The sequence below is a fragment of the Cyanistes caeruleus genome, chromosome 3 (assembly GCF_971803275.1).
Source record: "Cyanistes caeruleus chromosome 3, bCyaCae1.hap1.1, whole genome shotgun sequence".
In the NCBI taxonomy this organism is placed as follows: Eukaryota; Metazoa; Chordata; class Aves; order Passeriformes; family Paridae; genus Cyanistes; species Cyanistes caeruleus.
The window spans coordinates 94520140-94543070 of record NC_141703.1 but is presented as its reverse complement, the minus strand read 5'-3'; the positions used below and the strand labels follow the sequence as shown (position 1 = coordinate 94543070).

General features: G+C 39.4%; 1 protein-coding gene across 9 annotated transcripts in view; it reads right to left on the bottom strand.

The window, feature by feature from the left end:
• Positions 1 to 22931, bottom strand: part of LOC111939750 (uncharacterized) — a 187373-nt gene that overhangs the window by 82840 nt on the left and 81602 nt on the right. For 6 of the 9 annotated variants that reach the window (XR_015285034.1, XR_015285033.1, XR_002869327.2 and 3 more), the window contains one exon: positions 10197 to 10293. The exons of 2 other annotated variants lie outside the window; for them this stretch is intronic. The gene's annotated coding sequence lies outside the window, so the exon portion shown is untranslated. Of the gene's footprint in view, positions 1 to 9247; positions 9334 to 10196; positions 10294 to 22931 lie in introns of all 9 variants that reach the window. One more of the 9 variants, XR_002869333.2, reaches the window with a different exon arrangement.

Sequence of the window (22931 nt, the reverse complement as noted above, 5' to 3'; positions counted from 1 at the left end):
TTACATCCCTCTGTAAAATAACCTTCCTCTTTTCCTTCTCCGACTTATGTATTTTTATTGTGGCCAGGCAGGTTTCATGGTTTTTTTGGGAGATACAAACAAATAGGGTTCCTACATAGGGCTCTTTCTGCAGCATGAGTAATTAACAAAAGTGATTTAATTTATTTCCTCTTCATGGATATTCTTCTGAAGTCCTCTTATTAGTTATAATTTCTAAATTATAGCACAGTCTTACATGATTATTATTATCCTGATTTGTCTTTGTGATTGTGTGGTTGTGTATGTTGGGGTACAGCCTCCCAGAGTGGTCATCCTTTCTCTTTCAAGGTTAAAATTAAATACATGGCCAAAAACTGTGGGCTGTGGTGCAGCACCTTATGGAGAATATAATTCTCAATTCTTAGTAATTCTCAATAATTCATTGTATCAATTTAAAACATAAAGGCAATGAGAACTGGGGAGCCTGTACCAGAGAGAATGGTGCAAAACCATTAACCTGAAATATTTATGGGGGACTTTCGGTTCAACACTATGTCTGCACACTGATCTATCACTTGAGTTGAAGGAATGAGTGGAATTATTTGCTTTGTCTGCCTCTCAAGTCTTTTTTTGGCCCATTAGAAAAGAGTGCTTGTTTTGTTTTTTTTAATATGTATTTTTTATCAGTAAATGCAGTAATTCCACATTTCTTTAGGTGTCCATTCGTGAACTCCTGCTTCATGGAGGCAAAGGTCATATCTAGGCACCTAGAAATTAACTGCACTGATGGGAAAATACATTTAATTTCTCACATTTTTATGAAAAGCTTTTTTAGAAAGCAGACATTGTTAGTCAACTAAATATTGCTTTTTGTCAGGAAAGCTGTTGGGAAAACCTCCAGTCCTGTTAAGAGCCATGTTTTCATGGATTTAGTAAGAAAAAGACATCAAAGTATTGGCTGGGTTGTTTCATTTTTATTGCAGTTTTGGGGAATAGTTTAAACCATGGTGCTAGACTTAGTGCAACGCCCAATATCCCTGGAAACCGATGATGCAGAAATGGGAGCAGTGAATGGAAGCACATCAAGCTGACAGTTACACTGTCCAGAAACTAGAGCCACTTCAGTGCTAAGCCCAGCAAGGATTAGTGATCTCTTTCCTGACTGGGAACAGCATCCAGGAGGCCAAGATAAATGGCAGGGGCCATGAGGATGCAGTATCTTTATATCCATGCTCACTGTATCAGCAGCTTCCCTGAGTGTCTGCCCAAAAGAAATATACGGGTGGCACCACATAAGAGCTGGAAGACCCACGGTGGGAAGTTCAAATACTGGGGTCCCATTGAGCCCCTTTTTAAATAGGAATTTAAAGGAAAATTATTTGCCAAGTCCATTCAGTGGTATTATCAGGGCTCCAAGCCAGACCAGGTACAGAGACCCAAAGTAACCTGGAATTGCACCAGTTTTAACTTGCTGACCTTTAAGAGGAAAAAAGATGATACCAGCTGGCTGGAGAGACATAGAAAGGTTTCAGTTAGAGAGACCAGAAGAAGAAAGGTGATCAGAAGAGAATTCCACAGCCTTACCAATGGTAAATTTCTTCAGGACACCTAGGAAAATGAGGTAGAAATAATGTGATTTCACCTTCTCTGGAGAAGGGAGAAGAGGAACTTTAGGAAATTCAAAACCAAAATACTCTGGTAAGAACATGAAGTGGACACTTTTTATGCCTGGCACATTATGGTATATGGGGAAATGTGTTAATCACATAGTGTATCATTATGCAGGTATAACCTATATATAAGACTCTCTCACATCACCTCTATACACTGCATTTGTACAAAAGGATTATTAAATTGCAACTGAATTTTTTAAGAGATGGAAGGATGTAAATCCTATATGAAGGTATTTTCATTATTTGTCTCCTATTAGTCAAAATAATGAGTTTTTCAAAGTATTTCTATGGCTGATAGATTTTTATTATTTACACATGTATCTTTACACAGTCATGCAAGGTGAATCTGCTGTGGATTAAAGGTCCAACTTATTGATGCTCTCCAAAAGACAACTTGTAGTCAATATATTTGGAGAAGGTTTTTCACGGGCTTTTCACATTATAACTTTTAACTTCCATGTTGAAGAGAGGTGGAAGGAGGGAGAGGAGTTCAGACAGGTGATGCATCCCCTGTAAAGGACCTCAATTGCTCCAGCATAAATACCATGAAGAGACAAAGGGACAAAGAAAATTTTAGAAATGCTTTGCATTTATTTGTGCATTTGTGATATTTTTCAATATGTGCTTCTAATTTCACTTAAGCAACTTTTCCCCTTCCATAATGTTCTGTATGCGAAAATAATCATATTCTGCTCTCAAATTTCATCTCAGGAGGCCAAACTAACACAGCTCTTATAAACTTCCCTCCTAAAAACATGTTCCTCACTTCCCATTTTAATTACTAACCCTCTACATGTCTTCCAGTGTGAATTCATCTTTCTGGAGCACAGGTGACTTGAATTTTTCACTAATGCCTTGTACAACACTGTACAGGGAGAGATGCTGTGTTGATTGGAAATGTTTGTCCTAGCTCCACCCACACATCATTTATTGAATGTGACAGTGACAACTGACACTCATGTTCAGACTGCTGTTAGGTATCTAATGCTACTTGTTCTTCTTGACTTCCTTGGCTGTCACTGTGGGAGTAAGCAACTGGGCTCAATTTATCCTTTCCTCAGAAAGATATCTGGGATAACTGGCCAGCACTGCCCTTAGAAAAGGTCTTGGCCTCTCTCAAATGACCTCAGAGAGTTTGCTGGGAGGCATTTCATATTATGCATCTGCCTTTCAGATGGTGACAACAGGCATTAGAACTCTTGGTCACAGGATCTGTTCTCCCAGGGGAATGAAGTCACTGCCATGAGTTTTCAGGACCAGAATTCAAAGCCCCAAGTGAATTCTTTATTCAGGGAATGGGGAGAAGTTAAACACACAGGAAAACAAGTAAGGAAAAGAGGTGTGCTGAGCAAGAGCTACCTAAAACAGATGAACAGAAATGATCAAATGAGGAGAGCAGCTACAATCCTGCCATGTACACAGTTATGTGTACAGCAGAAATCTCATGCTTTTCACTACATTTGATCCCTTTTGGCAAATGACATTACAGCTATTGCTTTCTTTAGAGAAAAAAAATACGGACAAGGGTGAGAATAGCGCTTTGTTTCCTATCACAGTGCAAGGAGCGGAACACAGGCTCCAAAAGGAGAAGCCTCACAAGTCCAGGAGGTTTTAGCCCACTTCTGTCCTCTCCCAAGGTACTAATCTCAGCTTCCAAGGATCCAGCTGTGATGTGGAAACTACAGTGCCTTAGGAAAGCCATACAAGACTGGTAAGGCCTGGAAGTTAACAAATAGAGAGGACCTACATTTTATTTCAATTATTTTGCTTACTTGTTTTTGTCTTGCTTGTAAGTATAGGCACACAGATTCCTGCTGTGCTTCAGACTAGAGGCCTCAGTTTTTTCCTGGATTTCAGTCCTCAGTTCCTTAGTCAGCAAAGTTTTGGGGGATGGTCTCAGTCTTCCCCAGATTGCTGAGACTGCACCTCCATTTGTAAAGATCTAAAGAGGCTGCTAGAAACAAACAAATTGCAGGCTCTGGGGAAATAGTGTGGAAAACCCGAATCGTTCCACAACTCCTAAAAATCAGACCTGTTTATTTTGATGCTTAAACACAGATTTAAAGATTTAACTTCAGGCTGTGCACTTGAAAGCTCTGGCTTTAAAAACCCTTTAAAATCCTTTTTGTGGTGGTTTAGGGTCACTGAATCTCAGCTGGCCTTCCCACAACGTGCAATTTCCCCTATGACAGCACACAAACAGCACAGTACTAGGACAGCTAATGCAGACAGCACTGGCAGCACAGGAGGCAGCAGGAGAAGACAAGTGGTGGGGTGGAGGCAGTGGTGGGGCTCCCTGTCCTCACTGGTCCCAGCACCCTGCAGATACTCAGCCCTGGCACAGGCCTCTGAGCAGCTCCATGGCAGCAGAAACAACCCCAGAGGATGAAAGGACAATCTGCCTCTTCTGTGATCTGGGGGAGGAGTAATCTGGTTTGGATTAAAACGTCCCTGATACTTCTACTTATGAAACACCTTTGTACAGGCAATGTGAGCCCTCTGAGGTGCAGCAATCCTTACCAGCAGCTGCAAGCCTCCAGCTGGGCACTCTGTAATGAACCTCCATAATCAGCTTGGGGTTTTTATTGGGCAGCTTGGTCCTTGCCTGTGTGCATCTGTCAGGTGAGGAGAAGGAAGTTCAGACTAGGAGACTGGTCAGGATAGGAGAATGGGAAGAGCCTCCACTGCCATGTGGGCACTGATAACTGTGCAAAGAGGGGTACAGGCTGCCACCCCAAGGTAGCAGAGCCAAAAATCAGTCTTAGTGAGCAAGAGTTCACTTTCTGGAACAGAACCAGGCCACTTGGAACTAGATAAAGAAACTGCCCATACTTCACTTTCATTATTTGGTGTTCACTCCAAACAAGAGTTTGGAGAATTTCTTGCAGAAATTCATGATGGCAGAAAAAAAGGGAAACAGTTGGACACAAGATATTCATCTTGCTTTTGCCCTGAACACAGAGCCTGTGAGTGTTCTCCAGATCATGTTTTGGCAAGAACACTTTTAACATTTTAAATTAATATGTTATTTTACCTCAGTGAAACTTGTTGAGCTGGCAGTCTTTATGACTGAAGCCCTTTATTGAACACAGAGCACTTGCTGGGATGACACAGCCAGAAGTGACACCATTCCCTCCCATTTTATACTGCACAAAATGAAGAGGCTGCTGTACTAATGATAGACTGTATCCAATCATGAATAAAAATACTATGTTCCCACCACTAAAGCTACTCCAGGAACTCCTCAGGGCTCCTTTATTTTTGTGACCTTTCTGTAAGCAGTTACTTTAACCCTCTGATGATACTTATAAACTGATATACACTACTGTAAAAGATAGCCTTCTTTTACAATTCTGGATGATTGCCCATGGGCTTGCAGTCCCTCCCTCACAAGACATCATATTATTCTCCTTCAAGGAGAATAATATTAACTATGTAAAGCTTACTATTTAGAGCATATTTGGATATCCTTGACTGGAAATCACCCATACACTCCCTATCAACTCCTGCTGGAGCTTCCTGGTGGGGTGGCTACATTACATTGAGCGAGGACTGAGAAAAGGTTTTCAGGTTTTGAGAAGAGCTTGGTTGGTGCAAGAGTTCATGAATGTCAGAGGAAGCCACGCTGTTCCCATATACCAACCCAGGCAGTGCCCTCCTGATCTGATACAACTTTTGGCTCTACGTTTATTTCTTCTTGTATCACTTCCTGCAAATTGTAGCTGGTCTGCCTAGCTGAGATTTTCCTAGAAGATCTAGCTCCTGAAATTCTCACTGACTGAAGTTACATGGGATTTGCAGCACCTTCAAGGTCAAAATATGAGTTTGGACAAAAAAACTCAGGCAAAGTCTGAATTACGGAACTTATGAGCTTTGGGTACATGATGGTGTCCTTCAAATGGCTACCACTTTACTCTCCAGTTTGGCAAATCTGAACTTGTTCCTAAAATTGTCCTCTCCTTGGGCTTCAGATCTAAATATCCTGTACATCTGGGTGATCTCACCTGGAGTACTGGACCTGGCCTAGCTATAATCTTCACCAGCTTCTTGGAGTGCTTCTGGAAACATCAAGTGGATGTTCTTCCTCCAGAGTCAGATTATCGGAGCACTGTATATCCTGTGGGATTCATTACTAAAGCCACAGCTCTCTTCCATTTTCCATGTTTTCTCCACCCAGAAGATTTTCTGGAAGGTGAAGAGGTGACCCCAACACACAGCCTCACCTTGGAACAAGCATGGGCTGGCATGGTGGATCAGCACCCTGTCTTGAATAGAATGAGGGGCGGAGTGTGTTTTTCAGGACATAGTAAGGAATTTAAGCCTTTTACTTGGACCAGGGTAGAACTTTTCAATGTGAGGACCAGATACCTTATGGGGCATCTAGGAAAAACTGTCCTTTTCTAGAGGATGAGAGTTGTTTAAGCCACAGGCTACAGCTTTAGTGAACAATGAACCAACTTGCAGGACCATTAGAACCGCCAAACTCCCAAATACATTTTTGTGGAGTTCAGTTCATGTAGCAGGTCATTCAGCTGTATTTTAATGAAGTTCTGACTAGACTTCCTGGCCTAGTGAAATAACATTGCTTAAGCTCTCACAGCACTGGGTAGAAGGGAAAACTCCAGGCTGGACTATGTTATCATCTGTAATACTATAACACACATTTTTCTTCTTTGGCAATTTCAACAGCATTTGAAATCTTCCTGTAAAGTCCAAGGAAATCAGAATATGAGACCACTGTCGAGATTTTTCTTCTGACTTAATGTTTCTCAATAAAAGCACTGACTTGAAGCTCCGAGAATTGAGAAAATTGAAAATTACACAGTGTAAAGATACTGAAAATTGCTCTTTTGCTTTGGAGACCTGGGAAGGTTCATATAAATGTCAGTGTAATAATGCATTTTTAATGCAATTTTGCTGAAGAAGTTGTAACATAATTGTTGATCTGTACTTCATTAGTGTTTTCAGAGCACCGATTTTCCCTGATTTAACTCCTTAACTAGAAATGAGGTTACTTTTTTTTAAAAACAATTTTGTCTCACAAAGACCAGGAAACATCTTCTGCACCTTTGTTGTTATTTTGTTCCAATGAGTTAAGTTTGGACATTGAGCAATCAAACCACCAATGCTCATGAGCTGTAATTTTCAGTTTTCTAAGGAAGATACACAAAATGGAAATTGGCAAACTTGTGATTCCATTGCAGGGTGTCTGGTGAAAATACTTTGGATCAGTAACATATCTGAGAGAAGACTGGAGAATTGGCCAGACGTCCTGTATGTACTATGCCAAAAAAGCTTAAGCAGCATCCACTCACAATTCAGATGCTTTTTAAGGTTCAGAAATGTTTAATTAGAAGAGTATTCACTCTTTATGAAGTATGACTTATGGAACAGGTTTATATAGGAAAGCTGAAATTATCCATTAATTGACAGCTTTATCCTGGGGATTTTTCCTCCTTCAACATAAACATTTGTCTTGAGCATTTTTTTAAAATTACAGTAGACTAGAAGTTTGCCAAATATTTAGTGGTTTTGTGAAGTTGTTTGGTATTCATGTCTACTACAGTTCTACAGAAAACAGTTCTAAGAGCCACTTCTTTCACTATATGGCTGGCAATCTAGAGAGGGGTGAAGGATAACAAACTTTAAAAAGATGTACTAAAGAAAAATGTGATTTGAGCTGCAAAAACAAGTAAAAGACATTTTTGCAGAGGCTGGATTCATGTCTTGCCAATATTTATTACAGTGTTTATCATTAGGACAGTGATTTTTCACGTGTTCAGTCTATTCCAAAAGACAATGTTGCCATGTTTTTGGCTCTTGGGCTTCCCACCTTCCTGGGAGGAGATCAGAGGGTAATGAAAGCTCTCTCCTTCCCCACCATTTACATCCTCATTGGCCCATGGCACAACCCGGACAACAGAACGCCAGAGCTCCAGCTCCTTTTGGTTCTCTTCCAAACACATCACACACAGAGCAAAGGTCAAGCCACATCTGGACTTTGATGAACATGGGGCAGAGGGAGAGAGTATGAAAGAGGCCTGTCCTGCATTTTACCCTGAAGCGTCACCAAGAGTAAACATGGATAAACACAGGTTTCTCGCTCCTCATTCAGGCAGTGTAGAGGTCAGTCACTTCCTAGCACGGTCTCCAGCCCAGAGCTGCACTGATCCATCTTCTCTTTTAAACTAACAGGTGACTTGATCCACCTTATTCAGCCCCCTAACTTACTGCTTTTGCTTCCACACTGCATGCTGTAAAGCTCTGAGAAAGTTTGCTGCTGCCCTGTGATAGCTGTTTACTACCTTTTTACTTCATTTTTTAAGAGCCAGAAAAATGCATGACAACAGGCTCAGCTGGTAGGCTTTGGTACATCATTTATGCCACTTGAATGTAAAAGTTAAAATTGGAAGCACTGAAGATAGAAGAGAATTTATTTTAAACTGTAATTGGACTCTCAAATTAACTATTCTGTAATCCCAGTTCAGTTTCAGGAATGCCTGCCTGGGAAATCCTGAAGACCATCTGAGGACAGATTTTAGTAACCACGTATTACATGGAACTTTGCCAGGACAACGCAGAGGAAAGACCCCAGAGACAGTGATTTCTCAGGAAGAAGTGTCAGTCCATAGGAAGCTGTGCAATTCAAAGCTATACAGTCAGTGCAGTTTTGAATTCTCTGAGGACCTTTAAAAAAAGGTTTCTGTTATGCTTCTGCAAATCTGGAGACTCTTTATGAAGTATTTTAGAGACATACGATCACAAATGAGCAAACTTGTTTCTTGCTACCTGCATTTCAAAAATTAGATGCCAAGTTTCTCTGTACATGTGCTATAAACTCTTATGACATGGAAAACAGAAGTCTTTTGTGGCACGAATTAAATAAGAACAGGCTATGTTTATACTTATCAAGTAGTGATGATATGCAAAAGCAGCTTTTCTATTTACAGGCTTGGCCTTTTGTTCTCACAGACTGTTCAGAAGGAATATGAAATGAGGCCAGACTGCAGGACAAACTGCAGCATTTCCTCCACTGTCTCTACTGTGAAGAGGCTACTGATCAAATTACTACTAACTAAAGAACACTGATTCACTTTCAGATCTTTAACATTTATCCTTAATTACTATTTACTTGCACATTTAGAAACACTGGAATGGCCACAGATAAGAACCCTTTCACTCACAGTCTTTGACATTAGGTATTCATGCTAGCTGTCAAAAAAAAAAAAAAATAAAGGAAACCACCACTGACTTCCCTCTGTGCCAGACAGCTGCTTGCTCTTTCCCTCTGTCTGACTTCAGCTTTTGATACACCATCATTTAGTTTTGTTCTCTCCTCACCTCTTGCCTCATTGCAAGAACTGACATGATACATAGACTTCCATCCTGGCTTGCAGAATGTAAAAAGGTCACTCAAGACCATCTGAACATCATGTCCAGTTCCTGTTCTCTACTAAAAAATGACCACATCTTCTGATACAAACAGAACAATAATTTAAACAATACAATTTTCCACTTTTTAGGTAGCTAGGTTATATATTTATTTCTTGCACTAGCATAAGATTACTGGGCTTTATGTCCACCTAACTCCTTACCACACTGTGCTTTCAACCGTATGTGTCTGCTTTTCAGAAGATCCATTTCTGCCCTGGGATCTCAACAGGATCTCAGCTTTGATCCACTGTAAAGATAAAGTATAGAACCACTGGTGGATTCACTGAATCTTAGCTAGGCTACAACCAAAGGGGTTTGGGTAACAATTTAGTAAGCTGTTTTGTCATTAGCTGACAAATTGACAGCATTCTAAATATGTTTTGTGCTAGGCTGTTCCAGGCTCTTAAAGGCTGCTGCACCTCTTTGTACCTGGTGCAAAATTCATGCTTTGTAACAGATGATTCTTGAAGAAACACACCCAAATCTAGGTTCAGAAATTCTAATACACTCTTGAGCTTTACTTCCACCCACAAACAAAAGAAATACTTGGTGTCAGTCAGATGCCCTTATTTGAGAGAACTTTGTATCAGTATTTATGTTGGTGTGATTCCACATCCTTTACTAGGAATAGGATTAGATATGCAGCAAGTTTCCCTGCTGGAGATTTTCCAGTATCTGAAGCAGTGCACCATAAGTACTATAAATGTCAGCAGTGATACTAATTGTGTTAGGTATACAGGGTAAAAAGAGTAGAAAGGGTAAAAATCAGTAATTTTAGGCCTCCATACCCCAATCGTCACCCTTCTGCTAACATAAGCTATTACATCTGTACTTCATCAGTGGGGGAAAAAAAAAGAATACTTGGCACCATCATAAACACATGTAAGGCCAAGACAGTAATCTAATATGGATATGATCAGATTATCATAAGATATATTTAATTCAGAGCTTGATGACAGGCATACTTCTAAGAGTTTTGACCTAAGGAGCAATGAAACCTCATTTTGAATTCCCAAAGACTTTCAAGACTTCAGAATGCAAGGCTCTTTGATATATCTCAAGATTCCTCATTTTTTGAGACCAGTAAATTTGGTCTCTTTTACCTCCTACCTGGTGCTGAATATCTTCTTCTCTTGATGAAGATAGTCGAAATTCAGGATATTCTTCAAGTCCAAGGGGCTTTCAGCACTTCTAAAGGGTAGAACCTCTGTTAACACAAACACAGTCTTTCTTAGCTTATATTTTAGAAAACACATATTCTGGGATATATTTGATCAGAAAGATTCTATATGCCTGAAGCTAGAACAAGATGCAACAGGATTATTTTAATTACCTATGAATTTTGATCCATATGTCCATTAAATTCTTCATCATCTCCCTAGTCTTGCCACAGTCTGATACAAATCAGAGTGAATTTTTTTCTCCCCACAAACCCTATTTTATATAAGTCATGTTTACCCTCTTTGAATTCATGAAGATAAGAGGATCAGCACAAATTAAAACATTTTGTCTACTGTTGAATTTATTACAGAACCTGCTGCTTCATTATTATAAATGAGATTTAAGCAACAACCTCCTTCTGTCAACGCTCTTTAAAACATCTGCAGATGTCCCGTATTTCTCAGAAAAGACACTGAAGTTTACAAGGTAGTCCTTGTGTGTGGATGGGCACCTGTGCCAATAAAACTCCAATCCTTTCAGTTCTGAAAATGTTTCATGTACTAGTGAGACTGCATTACTGAGAGAGTAATGACTGCCCAAAGAGAGATGTATATTAGTTTTTTCATTCTTTCTAAGCATAGGCAATTTTTTCCCTTTGCACGTACTTTCTTCCTCACACATTTTAAAGACAATTTCTTCTTGTAACACTGGTGTTGTAAATCAGTTTCCTAGGCCACGTGGAAGAAAGAGGGAATAACTGTCATTGTGAATTCTTTCAACATTATTTAATGTTATCAGAAAACCAAAATGACAAGAAATACATTTGGATGATTTTTGACAACTGAATAATATGCTGATACACAAAAGTGAGATACGAGTACCTTCAGCCATCATCATTACTAGCATTGAGCAACTTGATGAATTTCAGAACCTGAATTCTCAGAGGTTTTTTTTACAGTTCTAAATTACATACACATGATGAGGGGTGTTAGAACACAAGTTAGCTAGCTGATTTGAGATCTAACAGAACCAGATTTTGGCAGCTTTGTTCTGCTCTTAACAAAATCTCAGCTATTATATTTTGCTATGATGAAATGAAAAAAGCTAATTGCAAGATTTTTACTCTGTAAGAAAGAGAAAAATTATGCTCTTTCCAAGCTTTTCCTCAAATCAAATGTTAATTTCTGCCTTTAAAAAGTAATTTTCCATACTTCTAAGACAGTGTCAGACATTAAATACACATACTACATGTACCTCACTGGTATAAGTCTCACACCTAAAAACAACCCCATATAACATCAATCTAAATATAGAGTGATTGATAAACTCTTCTATTGCTCAAATATACAGAAAAGAAACCACTATTCAACAAAGTTGCAATTGCAACAGCTTTCCAAAAATTGTATCTCAACTCTTTCTTGGAATAGATGTTATTCCTGTACTGTATTATTTACTATTGAAACTCAACTTTTCATCTCTCATCCGGTCTGAATGCTTCCTCACCCCAGATTCTGTATTTTCAGAAGTGTGTCTACTATACAGAGAACCTGATGTGACACATCTGCCAATGAAACTATTTCTGAACAAATATCTTAAGAACTCCTTAATTAATGAGGTTTTTATTATCAACAAAATGTTCATTCTGCTAGCAATGGGAGTTTATCTTAGAAAAGTCTACAAGAGTTTTCTCTTCTTTGCTTGCAAATGCAAACTTGGCTGTTTGGGGCCATGTCAGGCTCTGGATAATGACACAAACAGAGCAGATGGAGTTATCACTGCACTCTGAACCCGTGGTTATATACAACTATCAGTATATTTTTTTTAAGTTACAAATTAAGGAAAACATTTACCAGAAAGGGGAAAAATAACAAAATAACAACAACAAAATCCCATTGCAGACAGCTGTAAGTGAAACTTCTAATTAATCTCTAACAAGAGGAAGGGAGGGAGGGAGGAAGGAAGAAAGGACGATACTTGGTGTCTCTATGTACTTTTGTAGCTAAGGACCTGCATGTGAATGATGACTCCCAACCAGGAGGTGTGAACAGAAGGGGAGCTCACATGTGAGACATGGTCAGTCCTGGCCGAGCTTTTCTCAAATATTCCATATTGCTATTGGAAACAATATTTTTTAAAAGGAGGGATGAGAATTTTCAAATGTGTAATTTCCCCTGTGTCACAAGGCATTGCTGTATCTACATGGGTTAGAGGTTATCAGGCAAGTCTTGGCAAGAATGTTGTGTAAGGTCTGCACACACTTCACATTTCATGCTAACTCTGCCATGCAGCTGGCAGCCCTGTGTTCTGCTGGTCCAGCACTGAGGATAACCAACAGTGGCAGTACTGCCAGACTTGCTGTTTCTGTGTGATGCAAACAGTCCCTTCTCCCATCCATTCTGTCAGGGAACAGATCTCTGATTTCTGCCATTTCAGTCTTACACATCAAGGGGTGATGACTGTGTTGCACTCATGTACACCTTGCAATACGAGGCCTGAGGTTTAAAGTGCCTGAGCCAGAAGATTCTGGGTGTCCTGCCTTCTGTATAGTTTTGAAGAGGGAGTCCTTATAGTTTCTTTTTTGCCCATAGGACAGAAGAATTTGACTAAGAGAAAGTATGAAAAGCTCAAGGGTTTCATGTTTGTAATGAGGGGACTTTGGCTGAATGTTTCAAACTTGTGTGCTTAAATTTGCATAAATAAGGGAAGTTACTGTGTGTGTTCAGGTACACTTGTTTCAGTATAAAAGTAGAGATGAAGTTTGCTGAATTTAAAATTTAAATGTTTTGGCTTCTTTGGAGGCCAAAGTTAGGAACACTAAGCTGTCTATTTCAGTTGGTTAAAATAAAAATCAGTTTACACCACAGTTCCAAAATCTTCACAGTAGTAAAATAGCTTCCGTCCAAAAGTGAATGAAATTAGAAGGCAAGTGTCCATGTGGACACCAGGGAAACAACAACTATTTGGCAAGAGCTTTCTTGGCTGTTACTCCTCTAGATCATCCCTTAGCTTCCATTAGTGTTCCTTCACCCTCATTAATCAATCACTAACCAACTAATTATATGAGATTACCATCTCATACCAATTCTTAGATCATTACAAAAAAATCGTACTTGAGATGTGTTCTTTCTGTTTCAGGAATTAAAAACTGGGCATGAAAATTTGGTATATAACTGACCTCATCAAGGAATAAGTCTGGTCTTGCACTGATGGGAACAATCCCTGGTCTCTTGGGAAAGGAATGTATGAGACAGAAGTGCCCTTTTATCTCCTGCCTGTATTTTGCTTAGACAGAGTAGAAAAATGCTAAATGAGAGAGATTAAGCAAAAATAGAAAACAAATTTGACAAGGAAAAACAATAAATGAATGGGAGTGATGAAAGGTGACTACAGACTAAAAAGAACAAATGAAGCCAATAACTTGAAAAGGATTAGATGTTATGGAAAACAAATTAGTGGAATATTGAGAGGAAAAATAAGTAAAAAATGAGATGCCCCTGAGAACTGCAGGCTGGGAGAAGGACAGCTATGAACAGGGAGCTAGTCAGGAGTAAGTAACAAAGATCAGAAAATGCAGCATGTATTTGAATTGGCACCAACAAGAGAAAATTACTTCAAATATGGCAAAAATATTTAATGCCCTGTAAAATACCAGCTTTATGTATATAACAGACTGACTGGTATGAAAATGTTTTTCTAGCTCCAGGCTTCACTTGACATTAAAAATTCTTGGAAAGGTAGGCTAGCACTCTGCTTTTTCTACTGCAGGCCCTTTCTGTGTCTCAACTACACATTGCTTTTTCTGAGCAATCTCGTGTGGGTGCCTCACTCTGACCATCCTGTCCAGAATGTTTCTGCACACCAACACAGACCACAGAAAAGGTACATAATTCTAGGTGAGAGGTCTGACCAAACACAGAATGTGCCAGCCTGCTACAATTGCTCCAGTAAATTACAGCTTTTGTGAACAGATGATGATGATGATGATGATGATAATGATGATGATGATGATGATGATGATGATAATGATGATTTTTCCATACCAAGATCAAAATAAGAACCATGACCTAAGGAATACTATCCTACTTGGAACTCTTAGCTATTTCTATGCCATCGAAAGTATTTTAAGACCACTTCATGATTCAGTTTCCTGTTAAATATGCAGTACTTAGCTCATATATTTCATCCTTAAAAAAGAATGACTCCAATGAAAGCATGCTTCACTTAAGAGATAAGAAACTATGTGGAGAGTCTACTATGCAACTGAAGTTAGTGAGAGGACACAGTGCAAGAGTTAAAGGCAAATATCAAAGTTCAGTTCAGCCTTGAGCAAAGTATATTGGTTTGAGGATTTTATATATCTTCCAATTCTCTTAGCTGGAAAACAGTCCTCCTGAAAAATGTCCTCAGCACACTGTGCTTGAAGTCAGGAGTTTGAGTGGTTTTTCTATTTTGTTTGGGCTGGGGTATTTTCTGATTGCTACAAGGTTTTTAATACAGTGCCTGCACTATGACAGCCATTTGCTTGCCACATAGGTACAGCCAGGCTCCAGGGTGTGGCACGATGTCTGGTTACATGAGCTCCTTAGTGAACAGAACATAAAACACAGAGGTAAAGGAGCTTTCCAAAACTTCACAGAAGCATATAATATTTTATGTTTTTCTGTTGGGTAAGCCATTATCCAGCCATGCCCTGAGTAATGTAACAGTAAGTTTTCTTGGAGCATGCCAGAAAGATGAGGGCACTTACCTGCAGATTTGCTCTCACTCACTGTACTCATGGTGAATCAGTCTAAGAAATAGCTTGGGGTTGGGTATAGGAATTTTTTTTAACCCACTTCCCCATGATTCACAGAACTGATATTCATGTGGTTAGCCATGATTTTGTATAAATGGGCTTTCACTTGTAGCACTGGAAGTTGTCCTTTATTTTTAACAAGAGAATTTGCTAATAAAATGCCACCTAAAATGCCCCAAGTACAGAAACTCTTTCTATGTTCTTAACATGCACACAAAGGGCTACAAAGCAAGGATCCTTTCTCACCTTGGACACTACACCAAAAACTGTGGAACAGGGTTTGCAGAAGTGACCAGAACCTGACAGTTTTTACTACATTGTAGACATTGACCTTCCAATGGGCACGAAGTCAGATGGTGTTCATACTTTTGAAATACAATTTCAAATCATGCACACTCCCAGAAAATTAGCTCTCTGGTTTTTAACCTCTTCTTCCCCATTAGCATTACCATGCTACTCATCCTAAGGGTACAGCACCCAAAAAACATGATTATCTTGATAATCTGAGCCACAGTGTATTCGATTTCCCATCTATAAATGCTTCATCAATTTTTTGGTGCTGTTTTGTGGATATCCCATGGTCCAGGGAATTCTGTCTTATTATGGATAGGCAAGCAGGAAAAGCAGCAGATCCCTGACAGCCTTACTGATGTATACTGCTGACCAACAAAATGTAAAACAAATCTCTGATCATTTGCCAGGGCCACATCTGGGTGCAGAGAAGCAGCAGGATCACAGGAAGAGATTTTCCTTGTTCCTATTACCTGGATGAATTATGACATGTGTTTTACATTGGATAAGCAAATTGGTTCATATAAAATAGAAGCTTAAATATAGTCTGTTTCTTAAGCCTTGCTTTCCTAAGGTTTGTACAGATTCACAGAGGTATGTCTTATTTTCCTTTTCAAGTCTTCCTGCTTGTGGCTGGGCTTATCATAATATTTTCCTAGGGGGTTGTGCAGAAGATGGCTTCACTATTTTTAGCTATTTCTACTTCTAAGTATCATGGGATATCCTTATGAGCAAAGAATCCCCCAAATTTTCTAACTTTACAGATTAAGAGAAGAAATTATGAGAAAAGTGTTTAAATATTAAGAAGGGATCAAATGCAATTAGGAAAGGTTTATACTTATGAAACACCTTTTTGTTACTTGCTTAGCTTTACTTTAGAAGGATATAAAGAGACAGATATTGCACTTGAATTTGTGAGCACTATTTCTATCTGTCTGCAGTTTGCTGGCTCCAAACCTATTGGATTTTTTAGGCATTCTACCACAGAGCTAAATGCAGACTCAGTAGCCTCAAACCAATTCACTTCCACAAAACAGTTCCATGGCAAAAGTCATGAACAAATCAAGAACTCTGATAATTCCTCTGGCAACCACAGTAGTTGCCAAAGAAATATCAATTTCTTTCTTTGCAAGCCAGGCTTTGGGCACATGGAGCGCTTTCTAATGCCGGCTTACCTGTGCAAACATAAACTGCTGTTGTAATAGAAGCCACACAGGACAGGAGGTGATCGCCTGTGGTTATGTGTGAACAATGTGTCAAGAAGATGTAGCCTGCACTAGTGGCATAAGGAGGGCTCTATATGCACCCAGATATCCTTGCACAGACCCACAACAGGGCTTTCAAAACTGCTCCTTGTGCTCGTACTTGCGGTTAATTTTCTTTTTGGAACTTCACAGATTTTTATTAAGTTGTTCAATAAAATTTAATGGGATTGGAGTTTCATGCTGTGCTGAAGAGTTTACAATGTATAAAATACTGGCACTAAGAGAAAAAAAAAATTTAAAAATATTTAGACATTGTACCGATGCAGCCACTTTGATTCAAGAATATCAAGATCCCATTCTGATCATTAATCAGCACTCCCAGATGCCATGTATAAAAAGTATTACTAAACCAAATGCAGATGAGACATAGCAAGGATGCTAATTGGCTTGTCTGAGCTCATTTGGGATCTAATCCAAATATTCTGTTCAAATACATAACTATGGCTATTGCAGTTGCTGTTGCCTTAACAGCAGGATCCAGGGGATTGACTACAGCCCTGGAAAAGAATCAAGGAATCCATACTCCCAGCCAGCCTGCTCTGGTTACCATATCTGGCCTGATCCCTGAGTGAACAAGGGGAATAGGTATTGCAGGTCTATGTTGAAAAATAGCTTAGAAGTTGTCACTGTCTGACTTCATATTTCTTATGGATCTTTCATTTCTAAGCAGATTTGCCATTTGCACATGCACACTTTTCTGTGTGTCTTGTTTTTATATGTTTCATCTCTTGTTTTAATAGTAATTCCCCAAGCCAGGTACCTTGAACCTGTGTGCAGGTTTCTGTCCTGATAGAGGAAAAAAGAGTTGGCACATGCCTGTAAGGACACAGCTAAGCCTGGAGCCCTGCTAATGGTGCAGACTGAAACAAAGAAATTCTCTCTGGCTCTAAGCCTGAGCTAAGCCTGCATCTCCAGTAACTGGGGACACCAACCTTTCTGTATCAAGTATCAAGTATCAAATCTGTTTACAGGAAGTAAAATCTGCAAGCTGCTTTGACCACCATCCTCTAGAGAGCTGTACTGGAGAGGAACAGTGAGTCAGTTGTGATGGGATGCCATTTTACTCCAGGCAGGATGAAGGTAGAGGTGTTTTTTTTGGTAGTATAGATGACATCCCGTTTTCTGGGTGGTAGGTTGCTGAGGTTCCTGCAGCCACCACATGTTGTTCCCTATTGCTGACAGGGATGCAATAAAGCAGTAACTGACAGGTTGGATCTAGGAACAGGGCTGCAGTGCTTCAGAGGCACGCAGACCTCCCAGCATGAACCCGCAACAAACCTTGTGGGGAAACCCTCCTTTATGCTCATGTTTCTGGAATTTGTTCACCATTCTATATGCAAAGCTTTTCTGTGACATTCCTTGGTGGCCCTCAATCAAATGGCTTAATTTATTGTCAGACATGCTTGTGGTAAACCTGTTAGGGTCCAAGAAGACAGATTTCCAAGGAGCACTGCAACAGCAGCTGGATGCCCTGCACATAGTGCAGGACGAGCCCACAGGCCACACACTGCTCTAGGTTCTTTATGTGAAAAAGCTCCCCTGGACAAGCATACTTTCTTCACTGTGTATGCTCTGTATTTTGATCTCCATCCTACACAAATTCTCAAGTCAAGAAATCATGTACATTAATTACTCAGATTTTTATAGATCATTTCACTTCTTGGGGAAAAAAAACAAGACCATCTGAAATGGAGATTATTATTTTAAATCTTCTCTTTCTCAGTGACATCTGCTAGAACGAGGAGAACAGCTAATCTTAGGAGGTCAAGACTTTTTGGTAATCTGTCATACAAGCTGTACAGCATGCAAATGTTATTTCACAGGACTCATTCAGAAGCTGTTAATTCCAATAATGTCACAGTCTAAGATCTGGTCAAAACTTAGAGATTACCCACAGTGAAAACCCATGGGAAACTCACACCAGAAGAATGGCTCTTGGTACAGTAATGCTCCTTTCAAAACAGAAGCAGGAGCCAATGGGTTGACAGGATCTGTTCTTGACTTAAGACAAGTTTATTATTTTAAACTGCTTTTGAGAATTCCCCTGCATTTTAGTTGGTAAAAATAGCAAGCTCTGCAAAGACACAACATAAGAGTTACAATAAATAACCCTTTTTAGAATCATTGGTCTTATTGTTCCTTCACAAGTCTAAAATCCAAAGAGAAATTTGCTAAGGGCCATGTTATTATTCACACTAATACCCAAAGCATTAAAAAAATAACTATGTTTATGTGTTCATAAGTAATTTATCCTTCGTCTGAGAAAGCAACTCCCAACTGTGAGAGTTTCAGGAAAAGGTGGTTAAGAAATTACTGCCAAAGACTCACATGTAACAACTGCCCCTCTGTGTTAAAAGTGTATTAGGTAACAGCGAGACCTTTCTGGTTTGGAAACTGTAATTTTCATCTAACTCTCAGCTCCTAAGAGATTATTACAGAATTATTACAGAAGATCTTTGCCCCACTGAATGGGACTCACAGTGTGTACTTGTGCCATCAGAAAGAGGCCTCTGTTATAAATGCTGTACCTTAGTGAAGTTCACAACTGGGATCTCTTCTAAGTGCAAGGAAAGCACTGCTGCAATTTTCACAGTTCCTCACACTGAACCCCACAAATATCATTGCATCCAAAAGGATAAGAGAGAGTGTCACAAAATCTCATTTATACTGTGTGTTAGCAATTGCTGTGTATGGTGAGTTAGGTGATGAGGAGCCTGCAATGAGGTACCTGCTGCTGAGTTGTTTTGCAATCAGATAATGTCCTCCTGTCTCCTGCACTGAAACAAACAAGACCTTCTCAAACTTTGTCAAGGCTTTCATGCAGTAGAAGGATTAGGAGTCAAGGACAGAAAAGGAAGTTACAATTGAAAATGCTCAGTAGAAAACAGATCTGATGTGACTCCTTGTTGTGAGTCCAGTTGCATAACCAGTTCTGACTGCAAGTTTTCTTACAGTTTCTGCAAGGCAGGAGAGAACATCACTATGGACACAGAGTAAAGAGTAATAGATGGATTGCTGTGCAGGATACACATGCAAGATCAAGGGATGTTTTTGCCTTTTAACAGGAGGAATGAGTACACCTCTCACTTCTGCTTCACTGACAGCAGATAATGGGTGTTATTCTCTGTAGATTGTTTCAGTGTCTAAACAAGACACACATACAGAGCTCCAAGAAGACTTTTTTATTTGATAATTCTTCATCTTCTTATGTATTCCATAGCTTTGTGGCGGATGTAATGGAAGAATCACAGAACAGGCAAATGCTGACAGTTCCACCATGTTGTAAGACACAAAGAGTCCAGTTCTACAGGTAGAGTCAAGTATTGTGGCCCATGACAGTCAGAAGCCAAGAACAAGGGAATCAGAGCTTAGAGGGGTATAGAAAAAGGCAATATCTCTCCCTAGTGAGGGCAAAGGGAGTTATCACACTGGAGTGATTATGAGGAAGGAAGGCCTGGCTCAAGGTCATGCTAGTTGAGTAGGACCTGTAACAGCAAGGTAAGAAACAACAAAAAATTGAGCAGAGAGAAACTGACAAGATTTAGAATTCATTACTTTACCCTAACGAGTGTCTTCTCCATTTGCAACTACAAATGGAGAAGACCATTCTGACCCTCATGCCAACTAGACATGAGGGTCAGAAGTAGATGAGATACAGCTGCCTGCAGCCAGCTTGAGACCCACAGATTAGTGCAATATTCTACCTCTGAAAGCATCCTGATATATTTTAGTCTATCCTGTCACACCATCTTTCTCCAGGCAAACAGACAAGTTACTTGATTCCTAAGAACTACGAGGCAGATGAGAATCCAGCCCCAATATGAAAGTGAGTTTAACTTTCACCAGTTCTCTCCCAGAGGAGAATAACACTCTCCTACATAAACTAGGTTTTAGGTCTCCATTATAAAGAGTAAAAATATTCACAATACAGAGGAAAGTTACAATTGCACATGATTTGAACATCATGTTGAACAAACATTTGAACAAAACATGTTGAACGATTCATTTGAACAAAACTTCAGATAAATGTACTTCTTATTTAGAAGGGGAACATAATTAGCAGACAACAGAGGGCAATGAATGTTTGTATCTAGGCTTCAAATATGAAGTGTCAAATTAATACCTCATGAACTTTCTTACCTCTTTCCCACATATTCTCTCAAAACAGCAATAAATTCCCAATGTCAATGTTACTTACATCAAAGAACTTGAATCAAGTGAAAAATAAGTACTGTGAATACCAAAATGAACAAAAGTTGTACTTTTCAGTAAAAAGACAGGAGCTTTAAACTTTGTAAAGATGTGTTGTATCAGCTGTTACCTGAGAGGATTACACTGTGATGGAGTTATTTTTATCACAGCTTGAAGGAAGCAAATACTGGTCTCGTAGTTTCATGGAAGCTGCCAGTTTTGCCAATATACTACAGATGTGATGCACTGAAGTACTGCTATAGCCTTTTGTAGCAACAATTCAAGTTAAAAGGATCTGGAAACAAACCTGCCTTTTGCCATTGTATCTCAGACACCTTTAAAGCCAGGCAGAGAAAAAGTGACTTCATTCCTAGGCTAAGTGAGCTGGATGACTGGCTCCTTTGACTGCTAAAATCCCAAAACAACTCTCAAAGGCAACAAATTATGTAGAAAGGATCCTGGCTTGGAATCTGATTTTCCTGCTGGAATTACATGATACCGAAAGAAAAATATACAGAAACAAATTGATAGGCAAGTTCTTTTACAATTTCCCAGAATACCAGTGGTTCATTAGACACTACTCGATAAGCCTGTGATTTAAAGGCAATCACAAACACCTCTACAATTAATCAAGGCAGAGAGACCACTTAGGCAAAGGCAGAGAAGGTCCAGAGCCCTTCTCTTATGCAAGATAACAAAAGAAACCATCAGGGTTTGGGCATGGATTCAACCCTAGGTGTGCACTGCAAATGGCAAGGAGGAAAACAGAAAGGAGGAGACAAACAGCATGGCAAAGCATCAGCTTTTTAATTGTAGCTTGCCAGAGAGATGGAGGCATGGAGCTAGAGGCCAAATAACTGCTTTTGTTCAAATATGGTCAGATGAACATGGCTTGTGTAGATGCTTTATGCATAAGTAGGACTGCCTCACTCTACCATCACCAGGGTGTTTTTTCCACATGGAAATAACATGTAAGAATTCTTTTATTGCCTAGTTTCTGGCATTTAAAAAGGGATATCAACTTTCTCTATAAAAGGAAACCATTTTGGTAATTCTCATTCTCCCTACAAGAAACTAATAGTAAGATATGATTAGCTATTTGGTTATATGCCTATATTTAAAAAGGAGTACAAATTCAGACAACTCTCAGGTTGTATTACAGTCTGTATTGAGCACAGAAAAATAATAAACCTAGTCAGAACCTTCAGATTATAATCAGAGCAAGGCTGCTGAACTCCAACACCAAAGCAGTTTGCAAGGAATAGTGATGTCCACAACAGCCAATAAAGCTGTTAGCACACACAGTAAATGCCACCTGATAATCAATGTCCCAGGAGGAAATAAAGTGAGAACAGAATAACAAACCAAAATCAGCTGATAGGCTTGACCAGAGTACAAGGGAAAGGAATCATACCACAACTCACAGTAAGGATAAAGTGCCACATGTGCCACACAAAGTAAGCTTTTGCAACTGGGTATGGAAACAGGGAAAAAAATATATTCACTAACCAGCCAGATGGATCTTTGACCTGAAAATTACTGAAGCACAATAAAGGACACTTAGCTTAATTTCTTCTATCACTTTCTGGATCAGGAACTTGGAATTGCTAACCACAAGGAATACTGTCCCTTTGAATAGCCTTTGGTGGCTCAGAATGAAGTGTAATTATTCATAGGACAGCTTTTTTAATGTTTTCAAAGTTCCCTACAGACCATTAAGAAACAAGAAATGCTTTAATTTCTACAGTGGTAGCTCTACCATAAAAGGAACCAACCACTCATCCCTAAAATAGTGCTAAAAGTTAGGTATAAAAGAAAGGTGGGTTCGGCCAATTTCTGTGAAAGTTACTGATGATATGGAAGTGAAATGATGGAAATGGCTTTTCCTGCCACTTCTTTTTTTACACAGTGCCTTGAGATATTGAGTCTTAGTTTCCTATAATGTTTCCATGTTCCCCAGACAGAACAGACAGGTAGGCCTTCTCACCTAGCATCAATGGATTGCCCTCCACATAACATTTTAAATGTGCGTAATTTCTTTTGGATGCTGACCCTTCCTCATTTTTTCAGTTAACAAAATACATATCCTGTTATGACTATGTTCTCCTTATTTTATGCATTTGAACTTTCCCTAAACCTTCC